This window comes from Gigantopelta aegis, chromosome 7 (genome assembly GCF_016097555.1).
Source record: "Gigantopelta aegis isolate Gae_Host chromosome 7, Gae_host_genome, whole genome shotgun sequence".
NCBI classification, from domain to species: domain Eukaryota; kingdom Metazoa; phylum Mollusca; class Gastropoda; order Neomphalida; family Peltospiridae; genus Gigantopelta; species Gigantopelta aegis.
This window is the reverse complement of record NC_054705.1, coordinates 16716835-16730496: the sequence shown is the minus strand read 5'-3', so window position 1 is coordinate 16730496 and position 13662 is coordinate 16716835. Positions and strand designations below refer to the sequence as shown.

The 13662-nt window shown below is 35.6% G+C and overlaps 1 long non-coding RNA gene across 1 annotated transcript; it reads left to right on the top strand.

Annotated features, from left to right (window-relative positions):
* The first annotated feature begins 588 nt into the window (after positions 1 to 588).
* On the top strand, positions 589 to 1884 carry LOC121377778. Its single transcript, XR_005958658.1, has 2 exons — positions 589 to 1335; positions 1679 to 1884. It is a non-coding gene; the product is annotated as an uncharacterized LOC121377778 (long non-coding RNA).
* The last annotated feature ends 11778 nt before the right edge of the window (positions 1885 to 13662 follow it).

The following is a 13662-nucleotide window of genomic DNA, read 5'->3' as shown; positions in this document are numbered from 1 at the left end:
ATCATAGATGACTTGTCAATATTGTCTCAGTAAACTTTGACCCCTTAAACACGCAATTTAAGTCTTGCACACGATGGGTTGTTATCGTGCATTTATAAAACTTACACAACGCGCATTTGATCTGGGCCCACCGGCCTCGGTGGCGTCGTGGTTAGGCCATCGGTCTACAGGCTGGTAGGTACTGGGTTTGGATCCCAGTCGAGGTATGGGATTTTTAATCCAGATACCGACTCCAAACCCTGAGTGAGTGCTCCGCAAGGCTCAATGGGTAGGTGTAAACCACTTGCACCGACCAGTGATCCATAACTGGTTCAACAAAGGCCATGGTTTGTGCTATCCTGCCTGTGGAAAGCGCAAATAAAAGATCCCTTGCTGCCTGTCGTAAAAGAGTAGCCTATGTGGCGACAGCGGGTTTCCTCTAAAGAAAAACAGTGTCAAAATGACCATATGTTTGCCGTCCAATAGCCGACGATAATATACCAAATCAATGTGCTGTCGTTAAATAAAACAAACTTCTCTTTTTTTTACCTGGACTCGTGCTTTTAAAACTTTTAGAGTCTAGACTCAAGACTCTAATAAGAGTCTGAGACAGTAATGCCATGACAACGCCATAGAAACTGTATGTGTGTGACGTCATTAGAGACTGAGTCTGGACTCTAAAAGGTTTATAAACACGGGCCCAGGTCAGGATTCCTTACACGTTGATTCGTAACGGATAAATAATTGACGTCGAGCCCTTGCAACAAAATAACCTGGTTGTTGTTGTTTGTTTGTTTTTTAAAACCATATTTAAAAAAAAAATCCCGAAAATATCTACAGACCTTTAAATAATTTTGTCGAGTATATTATATAATTTGAAAACAAACTAAACAAAAAGTCTCTACTGGCACTTAATTAATGTTGTTAAGTATATTTTAGGTTACGTACGACCTTGCAATTGCTCGTATTCGAAACAAAACAGTACATAGCTCAAATATTAGCGTCTGAGATTTTATACAGTGATTTGGTCTTAAGTGACTTTTTCTATCGGTATCGTTTTGAACATAAAAATGTCACAAAATGACGCAAATATGTTAAAACGTATGTTCAAAGTGTGTCGAGTTAAAATACATAGGCCTATATAGAGTACTACAAATGGTTCAAGTGCAGATACATAGGCCTATATAGAGAGTTTTACAAGTTGTTCAAGTGCACACGCATAGGTCTATATATATAGAGTATTAAATGTGCTTCAAGTGCAGATACGTAGGTCTGTATAGAAAATTACAAATGCGTCAAGTGCAAATACATAGGCCTATACAGATTATTCAAAGTGCGTCAAGTGCAAATACATAGGTCTATATAGAGTATTACAAGTGCAAATACGTAGGTCTATATAGAGTATTACAAGTGCAAATACGTAGGTCTATATAGAGTATTACAAGTGCGTCAAGTGCAAATACATAGGTCTATATAGTGTATTACAAGTGCGTCAAGTGCAAATACATAGGTCTATATAGTGTATTACAGTGTATTACAAGTGCAAATACATAGGTCTAAATAAAGTATTAAATGTGCGTCAAGTGCAAATACATAGGTCTATACAGAGTATTACAAGTACAAATACGTAGGTCTATATAGAGTATTACAAGTACAAATACGTAGGTCTATACAGAGTATTACAAGTATAAATACGTAGGTCTATACAGAGTATTACAAGTGCAAATACATGGGTCTATATAGAGAAGACAATTTGTCTATACTGAATGTACAGATGCATTTTCATCAATGACTTTCCGTGTGTTTGACGTGTGCCATTATTTATTCACTTCGCCATTGAGTATGAATGCTAAATCGTGTATTTTGTTACTGAATAAAAATGTGCTGACCAAGAGTCCTTAAAAAGGTATTAGTTTTTAAATCCATGAACATTTACACACTTAGCCAATGTATTACATCCCGATATAATCAGCAAAGACCGCGGTACGTGCTGTGCTGCCAGTGGTATCAGATTTGTGGGAGATTCGACTTTAGTCCACCAGGGGCGGAACGTAGACCAGTGGTAAAGCGCTCGCCTGATGCGCCGTTGGACTAAGATCGATCCCCGCCAGTGGGCCCAATGGGCTACTTTTCGTGTCACAGCCAGTGCAGCACGACTGGTATATCAAAGGCCGTGGTATGTAATATCCTGTCTGTGTCATGATGCATATAAAATATCCCTTGCCACCAATGGAAAAAATGTAGCGGGTTTTCCTAAATGTATATGTCAAAATGACCAAATGTTTGACATCCAATAGCCGATGATTAATAAATCAGTGTGATCTAGTGGTGTCGTTAAACAAATCAAACATTAACTTTGGTCCACGATTTTGACGCCAAACTGCAGTTCATTTCTATTTTTAGCTGCTATATTTCGTTCAGCAAACATCTCGGCTTCACGGCCCAAAAAGCATAAATTTAGAAGGAAGGAAATGTTTTATTTAACGATGCACTCAACGCACTCAACACATTTTATTTACGGTTATATGGCGTCGGACATATGGTTAAGGACCACACAGATATTGAGGGAGGAAACCCGCTGTCGCCACTCCATGGGCTACTCTTTTCGATTGGCAGCAAGGGATCTTTTATATGCACAATCTTTCAGACAGGATAGCACATACCACGGCCTTTGATGTACCAGTCGTGGTGCACTGGCTGGAGCAAGAAATAGCCCAATCGGCCCACCGACGGGGATCGACCCCAAACCGACCGCGCATCGAGCGAACCACTGGGCTACGTCTCTCCCCCATAAATTTAGAAGGAAGGAAATGTTTTATTTAACGACGCACTCAGCACATTTTATTTACGGTTATATGACGACGGACATATGGTTAAAGGTAGAGTAAACTCAAACAAGAGATTTATGTCTTGGAAAGATGCATACCCGGACCACCAACACATACTGGCACTTTAACAAATGAAAAACGCGTAATTTTAGAGTTAATAAAAAAACATGATTATTCCTGCTAACTGGGGGCAGCCATTTTGTATCGTTTTTGTGACGTCCGGTGGTGTAGCTTGGGGCGAAGTGACGTCAGCTCCGTCCATCTGCTCTATGCACAGTGTAAACAAACGCTCTAATTTACGACAAGGCGCTTCGCTTTCATCAACCTGACTTGTAAAACAACATAAATGACTTGATAGTATAATAAACTATTTAACTAAATATATTTCAATTTGCATCAATAGAACGAAATGGAGTTATAGTAATTTTCTTTTTTAAAAAAACCAAGAAAAAAATGCATATTATTAAGCCTATTGGTTCGAGCAAAAACGACCACTCACGATACCCAAGTGATACTTTACTTTTCTTTGGGACTACGTAATTGGTCAGTTTTGTGATTTTAGATGGGAAAGTCTACTTAATCAAGGGTTTTACAGAATTACTTACAATAATAAAGCAAGACAGCTGATCGATTACGATTAGAGGGGTGTCCGTGAGGTTAATGTGTGTGGATTGAGGAACAAACTTCAGTATCCTGACTTTATTGAACTTGTTAATTCTGCTGATGTTATTGGATTTCAAGAGACGAAAACGGATGAGTATGATGATATTATTATTGATGGTTATACAGTGTTTTTAAAAAATAGAAAATGTGTTAGAAGGAAATCAGGTGGGCTAGGTATAGCAGTTAAAAATTATTTAGTTAAATATATTGAGATAGTATCAACGGATTCTGATATTATTATGTGGGTTAAAATACAAACGATTTTGTTCAAAACTGATAGTGATGTCTATATTGGGATAGTCTATATTCCGCCAGAAAATTCTGGTTATTCAAGCTCAGATATGTTTTTTTTAGTTACAGACGGAGTTGATGAATATATATAGTTATAGTTCCAATATCATATTACTGGGTGATTTTAATTCCAGAACAAAGGATGTTGATGACATATGTGAACTTAATAATAATGTAGCACGGTTTGTTGGACTACAAAATGAAGATTTAAACGACATCAATAAATTAGAAATTTTTGAAATGTATGGTATTCTTAGAAACAGAGTATCGCAAGATATGAGTAATCCAAATAAATATGGACATTTATTATTAGATGTATGCAAAACTACTACAATGTTTATTTTAAATGGGAGGATGGGTGGTGATAAATATATTGGAGAAACTACTTGTAAAGATTGCAGTGTGGTAGATTATTGTATAGCATCTTTTAAATCAGCTATATTAATTAATAATTTTAAAATATTAGAATTTTCATATTTTTATAGTGATGTACATAAACCTGTTGAAATACGTTTATCTAGCATTGATAGGTTTAATGACAATCGAGTAAAACAGGTAGCTACTAACAATAAAATAGGATGGCCTCGTAGATTTGTCGACTCTGAAGCGAACACATTTGTAACAGAAATTGACATGGTTTTCATTGACAGCTTGGTGAAGCAGGCACGGTCTGCACGTGCAGGTCAGAGTGACCCAGAACGAACTGTGAATACTATTGTGACTGATTTGTCGAATCATTTTATTAACACCGCTCGGAAAGTATTTGGTGTGCTTAAAATAAACTCAAGTAAGAGGAAACCAAAATATGCTTGGTATGGGACGGAATGTAAAGAAATGAAAAAGAAGTTTAAAAAGGCTAAACACAAATATATGGTAACAAAGTCTGAACGAGAAAAAGAACAAGTTAAAATTATTAATAGACAATATAAATATGTTGTTAATAAACATCTAAAGAAGCATAAACAGAAATTACAAACCGAGTTTACGCGTATGTTAAAGGAAGACCCTTCGCAATTTTGGAAGTTTTTGAACACCAAAACAAAACGAACAGAGAATAAAATTAATATAGAAAGTTTGTATGACTTTTTTAAGAATCTGAATAGTAATTCGAATGATGAAGCGTTTGATTTTGGAATTCCAGAAAATTTGGATACAAACGAACTTGATAAAGAAATAACTAAGGATGAGATTATGAATGCTATTAACAATTTAAAACGCAGAAAAGCTGTAGGAATAGATAAAATAGAAAATGAATATTTAATTGAAACACGTGATTTATTACTTAATTTCTATTTCGAATTGTTTAATTTGATTTTAGAAACGGGTATTTTACCGGAAAATTGGCTAATTGGAATTATAAAACCTATATTTAAAAAACAAGGAGACGATACTAACCCAGAACATTACCGACCTCTGACTTTATTGAGCTGTTTTGGGAAATTTACTTACCTCGGTTATAAACCTTAGGCTTACAAAATATATTGAAGAAAATAAAATTCTTAATAAGGTGCAAGCGGGATTTCAAAAAGGTTATTCAACAGTAGACAATATGTTTGTGTTACATAGCATAATTGATATTTTAAAATCGTCAAAGAAAAAATAGTTTTGTTGTTTTATTGATTTTAGAAAAGCATTTGATAATGCTTGGCGAATTGGACTCTGGCAAAAATTGATCACTTATGGAATAACTGGTAAAATAATGACATTAATTATAAATATGTATAGTAATATTAAATCATGTAATGTTTATAATAATACAATATCTGGATTTTTCCCATATGAAAAAGGTGTTAGACAAGGTGAAAATTTGTCGCCATTATTATTTTCTTTGTTTTTGAATGACTTAGAGACCTGGTTACAATATAATAATTGTCAAGGAATTACGGTAATGGATGTGCGATCTGATGTAGTGCTCCAAAATGGTTTAAAGTTATTGTTGTTATTGTATGCAGATGATACAGTTCTTTTTTCTGATAATGATACTGATTTACAATATATATTGAATTGTTTTCAAAAATATTGTGAAGACTGGCATTTAGAGGTTAATTACAAAAAGACTAAAGTATTAATTTTTGGTTCAGGATATACAAAACAAAAGAAATTTCAATTTAATATTAATAATATTGTTATTGACATAGTTGATAGTTATATGTACCTTGGAATTAAGTTCAATAAAAATAGAAAGTATACCCAAGCTATAAAACATTTAAGTGAACAGGCTTCTAAAGCAACTTTTTCCTTATTAAAAAAATCTAGAAATATCAGTTTGCCATTAGATTGCATTTTTAAAGCTTATGATCATATGGTTATACCAATTATGACATATGGTTCTGAAATTTGGGGATATAGTAATACTGATATTCTTGAACGCTTACAAAGTAATTTTATTAAAATTTGTTTAAAATTAAAGAAAAACACTCCTAATTATATGTTGTATGGAGAAACAGGTAAAATGCCGATTCGTTTACAAATATATAAAAGGATAATATCATATTGGTGTAAAATTATTTTGGATAAGGATAATAAATTAATCTCTATTTTATAATAAGAATTTATTATATAAATATTGTAACGGATATATGTCTCCTTGGTTAGATAATGTTAAACGTATTTTAGATAATTGTGGGCTGAGTTTTGTGTGGCAACAACAAGGTTTCTCAAGTAAGGGATGGTTGATATCTTTAATAGAAACAAGACTTAAAGATCAATTTCGCCAAGAATGGAATAGTAATAAGTTAAATACCTCAAAAGGTAAAATTTATAATTGTATTAAACCGGAATTTAATCAAGAATTTTATATATTTCTGCCAAAAACTGTATCACTTCCGTTGCTTAAATTTCGAACTGGTAACCACTTATTACCTGTAGAACGAGGTCGTTGGAGTAACATCCCTTACTTGGAAAGATATTGTGCATTATGCCAGAATGAGTGTGTAGGAGATGAATATCATGCTTTGTTTGAATGTCCTGCATTTTTGACAGAAAGAAAATTAGTTTTAAAAAAAGAATTTATAACACGACCAAACTTCTATAAGTTTTCTATGTTGTTGCAAGAGAAACGGCTGTCAAGATTACGAAAACTTAGTAAATTTGTTAGTCTTATAATGACAAAATTTAGAGATCAACAGTAATTAAGTTTATTATTTGTAGCAGTATATATTATATGTATGTATAGTATGTTATACATGTATATTGCCACCATCCACCTTGGCACATGTACCACCGTTGGTGGTCTTTATGTGAATAAAGAAGTTGAAGAAGTTGAAGAAGAAGTTAACACACAATACCCTGTGATCTTAATAAAAGAGGCACGTACGTCTTTTTAGTGTGTCTAGACACAGTGTCTGGGGACCGTCTAAATATACACCTGCCAATCAGGAACCACAGGTACAGGTCACGGAAAGAAACGACCAATTAACTAAGAAAACACTCCGATTATTTCAGTACGTGGGTTAATTTATGTACAAACCATAATACAGTTATTTCAACACTTTGACAATGGTAGTTTATTTTGTATTAAATATAATATATAATTGTTGCTGGCTTACTGGGATGACTATTATTACAGAATATTGCGATGCATCCGCAAAAATCAGGTATGTTTTGTTTCTTCAGTTCGAAGACTAATTCCTGACGCAACATGTTAGGTATTACGTAACCACCAACTCGCCAGAGGGCGTATTAACTGGGATGGTACAAAATGGCTGCGCCCTTTATATATAATAGCCGTCACATTTAACCGTTTTATTAATTAACTATACGATTATACTTGTTGATATTAAGCAATAATGTGCATTTTATATCGTTGAATACGCATACCAGGTCAAATGCCTTGATTGTCCCTCCTCAGATATTAATAAAAGAAACCCTCTGTGGCCACTCCATGGGCTACTCTTTTCGATTAGCAGCAAGGGATCTTTTATATGCACCATCTGTCAGACAGGATAGGACATACTACGGCGTTTGATGTACCAGTCGTGGCGCACTGGCTGGAGCGAGAAATAGCCCAATGGGTCCACCGACGGGCATCGATCCCAGACCGACCGCGCATCAAACGAACGCTTTACCACTGGGCTAAAAGACATGCAAAGAGGATGCTTTGTTGTCTAGCAGAGCCTAAGAGACCTTCTTTTTTTTTTTAAAGATTTATTGCCCCCAGAACATAAGCAGTGAACAGGTTGGGAAGCCGTGGTCACTGCCTTACAAAGTACATATTTAAACAATAGTATCTAAACAAAATATGCTATTTAAATATGTTAATGCTTTCTATGATATTTATAAGACGGAGAGAGAGAGAGAGAGAGAGAGAGAGAGAGAGAGAGAGAGAGAGAGAGAGAGAGAGAGAGAGAGAGAGAGAGAGAGAGAGAGAGAGAGAGAGAGAGAGAGAGAGAGTGCAACAGTAGATAAGTATAAAGAAGTTGTGGGGATATTGAGAGAGTATTAGAGAATGACATTTTAATTAGTACTTTATTTCCAAGTGAACTTTCAAAGCATTATTTTTAATTAAAACATTCTTTCAAAGAGTGTTTTATAGGGTGTCCATTGCTTATGAAATGCTTCATAGTTGCAATTTTTGTAATAAATATATTTTTCTATTTCAAAATTATTTTGTAGAATATTTTTCGCGGCATTAACATGTAAACTTCTTTTTTGTATTTTAATACTTTAAATATAATATTTTATGTTGAAAGTCAGCCAATTTACAAAATCACCTTTTTCGTTGTTGATCATGCCTAACATAACTATATCTCTGCTTAGAGTAATATTAATTCAAGTTTCATTTCTCATCCATTCTTCTATTGCTTCCCACAGAGAATGTACTAAACTACGTTCAAATAATAGGTGTTGTATGGTTTCAGGTGATTTGTTGCAAAAACTACAGGCATTGGAATCAATATAATTAATCATATTTAGAAATGTGTTAGTTGTAAGAATTCTGTGTATGATTTTATACTGACACAAAGATAACGTTGTGATTTTGACAGATCTAAAGGGTATAATGTAATATTTTCCCCAATCATATACATCATAGATATATCCTTCTTTAGAATAAGAATAATTAAGAGTTAACTCTTGACCTTTTTCCCTTTTAGGTGAAGGCGGCGGGACCATATGTCTGACGCTATATAACCGTTAATAAAATGTGTTGAGTGGGTCGTTAAATAAAACATTTCCTTCCTTCCATTAAAACAAATTAGGGGCGGGACGTAGCTCAGTGGTACAGCGCTCGACTGATGCGCGATTGATCTAGGATCGATTCCCGTCGGCAGCGGGTTTCTTCTCTCAATATCTGTGTGGTCCTTAACCATATGTCCGACGCCATATAGCCGTAAATAAAATGTGTTGAGTGCGTCGTTAAATAAAACATTTCCTTTCTTCCTTCCTTTAAAACAAATTACGTGACCATTCAAGAGAAAACCACATTCAAGAGCGTTAACTCTTGGCCCTTTTCCCTTTTAGGTGAAAAGCAATTTCAATGTTGTATTTTCAATATACTCATGCATATATTTGTGCTTTATATATAACATTGAAATAGCCTTTATTGAAAATGAAAATATACGTAATATAGTCTCGTGATATTTGACTACAACTTAGCAAAATATATTTTGTTTGGTTTTAACAATATTGTATTATAAAGTTGACCTTTAAGATTCAAGAATGCTGTCCTGGACAAACGTATCTAGTTATCTCAATAATTAAAGTTTGTTTTGTTTAACGACACCACTAGAGCACGTTGACATATTAATCATCGGCTATTGGATGTCAAACATTTGTTAATTCTGACGTATAGTCATAGAGAGGAAACCCGATACATTTTTTCTATTAGTAGCAAGGGATGTTTTTTATGCACCATGCCACAGAGGATAATAGTCGTGGTGCACTGCATGGCTGGAACGAGAAATAACCCAATGGGTCAACCGACGGGGATCGATCCCAAACCGACAGCGCATCAAGTTAGCGCTTTACCACTGGGCTACGTCCCGCCCCATACTATTATAAAGTTGATCTTTAAGGTTTAAGAACGCTGTCCTGGACAAGCGAGATCTGTAGGGACTTCGGGGAATGCTCCTCCGAAAACTTTTTAAATAAAAATGCTCAGGGGTGCGTTTTCAGGGCAATTGAATTGTAGACGATGTTTGAAAAAAAGAAAAAAAAGAAGATTTTTAGAAAGATTAAAAATGGCACTTCAAACGACGTTCTTTCTCATTCCAGCCAGTGCACCATGACTGGTATATCAAAGGCTGTGGTATGTGCTACCCAATCTGTGAGATGGTGCATATAAAATGTCCCTTTCTACTAATGAAAATGAAAAAAAAAAGGTATTCGGGTTTCCTCTCTAAGACTATATCAAAATTACCAAATGTTTGACATGCAATAGCCTATGATTAATAAATCAACGTGCCCTGGTGGTGTTGTTAAACAAAACAAACTTTTAACTTTTTCAAAAGGCGTGATGGGGAGGGTTACAGGACCCCTGTAATTCCCTATGGATCCGCCAGTGAGAACAGATGACAATGATTAAATTTCTTTTGGTTTTCAAGATTTATTCAACACCAATCCAGACATTACAATGTGCAAGAAGATAATACAAATGTATGCATAGTAAAGGTATATGACAAGCATTAACATAGAAACATCTACAGTCTAACAATGAACATTGGGTACATAATCACAAATAGCTGAAAAGTGCGAAATAAAAGGGTGAATATCAATTATCAAGACTCGATGATTTTATCTTCAATCTTCAATATTAATTTATTTATTATTTTAAATCGTTAACTGGTCTCATATGGTGTAGCCCAGTGGTAAAGCACTCGCCCGATGCGTGGTCGGTGAAGGATCGATTCCTGTCGCTGGGCCCATGGTGTTATTTCTCGTTCCAGCTAGTGCACCACAATTGGTATATAAAAGGCCGTGATATGTGCTTTCCTGTGTGTAAAACCGACCGCGCATCAAGCGAGCACTTTACCGCTTGTCTACGACGAAGCAATCGTAGCGCTAAGGTCACCTTAAGTGGCACCGGCCTCGGTGGCGCACTGTTAGGCTATCGGACTACAGGCTTGTAGGTACTGGGTTCGGATCTCAGTCGAGGCATGGGAATTTTAATCCAGATACCGACTCCAAACTGAGTGAGTGCTCCGCAAGGCTCAATAGGTAGGTGTAAACCACTTGCACCGACCAGTGATCCATAACTGGTTCAACAAAGGCCATGGTTTGTGCTATCTTGCCTGTGGGAAGCGCAAATAAAAGATCTCTTGCTGCCTATCGTAAAAGAGTAGATTATTTGGCGACTGTGGGTTTCCTCTAAAAAAAAACCCAGTGTCAAAATGACCATATGTTTGACGTCTAATAGCCGATAAGATAAAACAAATCAATGTGCTCTAGTGGCGTCGTTAAATAAAACAAACTTTTTACTTTCCTTAAGTGGCAGACCCTAATTTTTAACCACTACGACATATTTTTCACTATTAAAGAAAGAAAAAAAAAAGAAATGTTTTATTTAACGACGTACTCAACACATTTTATTTACGGTTATATGGCGTCAGACATATGGTTAAGGACCACAGAGATATTGAGAGAGGAAACCCGCTGTCCCCACATCATGGGCTACTCTTTTTCGATTAGCAGCAAGGGATCTTTTATATACACCATCCCACAGACAGTGTAGTACATACCACTGCCTTTGATATACCAGTTGTGGTGCACTGGCTGGAACGAGAAATAGCCCAATGGGCCCACCGACGGGGATCGATCCCAGACCGACCGCGCATCAAGCGAGCGCTTTACCACTGGGCTACGTCCTGCCCCCAAGTTCACCGTAGAATGGCAGAACCTAGTTTTTAAACACTACGACATATTTTTCACTATTAAAGACGTTTTTGATAATGCAAGTTATAAGTACTTGCATTTTATGATTTAGAATATTCATTTTCGTACACCTGACGCAATAACCAAAATTTGTTTAAAAATATATAATTCTAAAAACAAAAAGCACGTTCGTCTGAGATGTAATGATGTAAGCTCCAGTTATTTCACACATTCGACTTTTGTTTACCCTCCAGGTATCATAGTCCTATAATGTAGCAGGCGACAAATATAGAGCAAAATGACGCAAAAAAAAAGAGAAGAAAAAAAGAAAGAAAAGTAATTAAATGAGAAATGAAAGGAAATGTTTTATTTATCTGAAGTGGGTAAATTATATTTTTTCTTTCAATATTTATTGATAGTTTATTTATCTATTTGTTTTTATTTATTTATCTGCTTATTTATTTATTTATTTATTATTTTACGAATTTTTTCAAGCAGCTTCCTTTTACCTTTGTACAATCAGTCTATATATAACCTGCAAGGCGGTGGCCTGTATTGTTTTGAAATTTAACATTTCGTGTTTAAACAGCAGTTTAATTCATTTATATTAGATTTTAGGGTACATATATATTTACTACGATTATCTATCGAAGCTAGATAGCATGTCTCTCAAGCTGGATGCTTCATACCCGTCAATATTTACTTTTTTCACGGAAATGTAAAACTTGCATAAAATCACATTCAGTTCACTGTATGGAATGTTTTCTAAGTTTCTCGTGTCATGTTCAATATTACCTGCAATCGAAATCTTGGCAATTGTTTAACACCTTCTTCTGTTCTAACAACAAATATATGAAATGTATTTAGGGACGTTTAATGGGAAAAATCCAACCCTATACCAATTTGTGTACTGGCAGCAAGCCATCAACAAAAAAATAGAAAACCCTAGCCAGGAAGAAATAAATGAGGCCATCTTCCACACCCAACTCCCCAACGGAGACACCTTCATTAAAGGGAAGGAAGAAAAACTCAAGGCCCTAGGAGCCACATTTCAACTTAGCGCCGACCCTAACTCCGACCAAATAAGCATAGTGCAGCTGCTACCAGTAACAAAATAACCAGGCCAAAACAACAAGCTAGCCGAGAAACAGCCCAACCCAACCAAAACCAGGGATCAAATACTAAAAGAAACCAAGTCAGGGAGCAAACGAATCCATAACGACCTAAAAATTAAACTTCTCAGCACTCAGCCGAAATCCTGTCACAAAAAACTAGATTTCCAAAACCTGACAAGCTTAAACAATCAACCACCAAGCAAGTGAAGCAACCGCGTCCGCCACAATGACAGCTGTCAGCGAAAACAACCAGCTACCAGCGGCCGACCCGATGGAAGTTACCACGTCCGCCACAATGGCAGATAGCGGAAAGAGAAATAAGCCCATGGGCCCAACCGACGGGGCTCGATCCAGAACGACCGGCGCAAGCGACAAGCGAGGCGCTACCATGGGCTACGTCTTGCCACAAGTTCCACCGTAGAATGGCCGAACTAGTTTTTAAACACTACGACATATTTTTCACATTTTAAGACGTTTTTGTACTGCAAGTTTTATAAGTACGTGCATTTTTCTGATGTAGGACATTCATTTTCGGACACCTGACGCAATAACCAAAATTTGTTTAAAAAAAATATATAATTCTAAAAAAAAAAGCACGTTCGTCTGAGTGTAATGATGTAAGCTCGTTATTTCAACATTCGACTTTTGTTTACCCTCCAGGTGTATCATAGTCCTATAATGTAGCAGGCGACCAAATATTAGAGCAAAATGCGCAAAAAAAAAAAAAGAGAAGAAAAAAAGAAAGAAAAGTAATTAAAGAGAAATGAAAGGAAAAAACAAAAAAAATGGAACCCAAGGGAAAAACAACAACACCTGGACACCAAACAACAAAAAAAACAATCAAAAAAAAAAGCACAACAAAAACAAAAAAACACAAAAAAACACCAACATAACAAACGACAAAAAAAAAAAAAAAAAACAAAAAAAAAAACTCCAAACAAAAAACAAAAACAAAGGGAGGAAAACCACAACAAAAA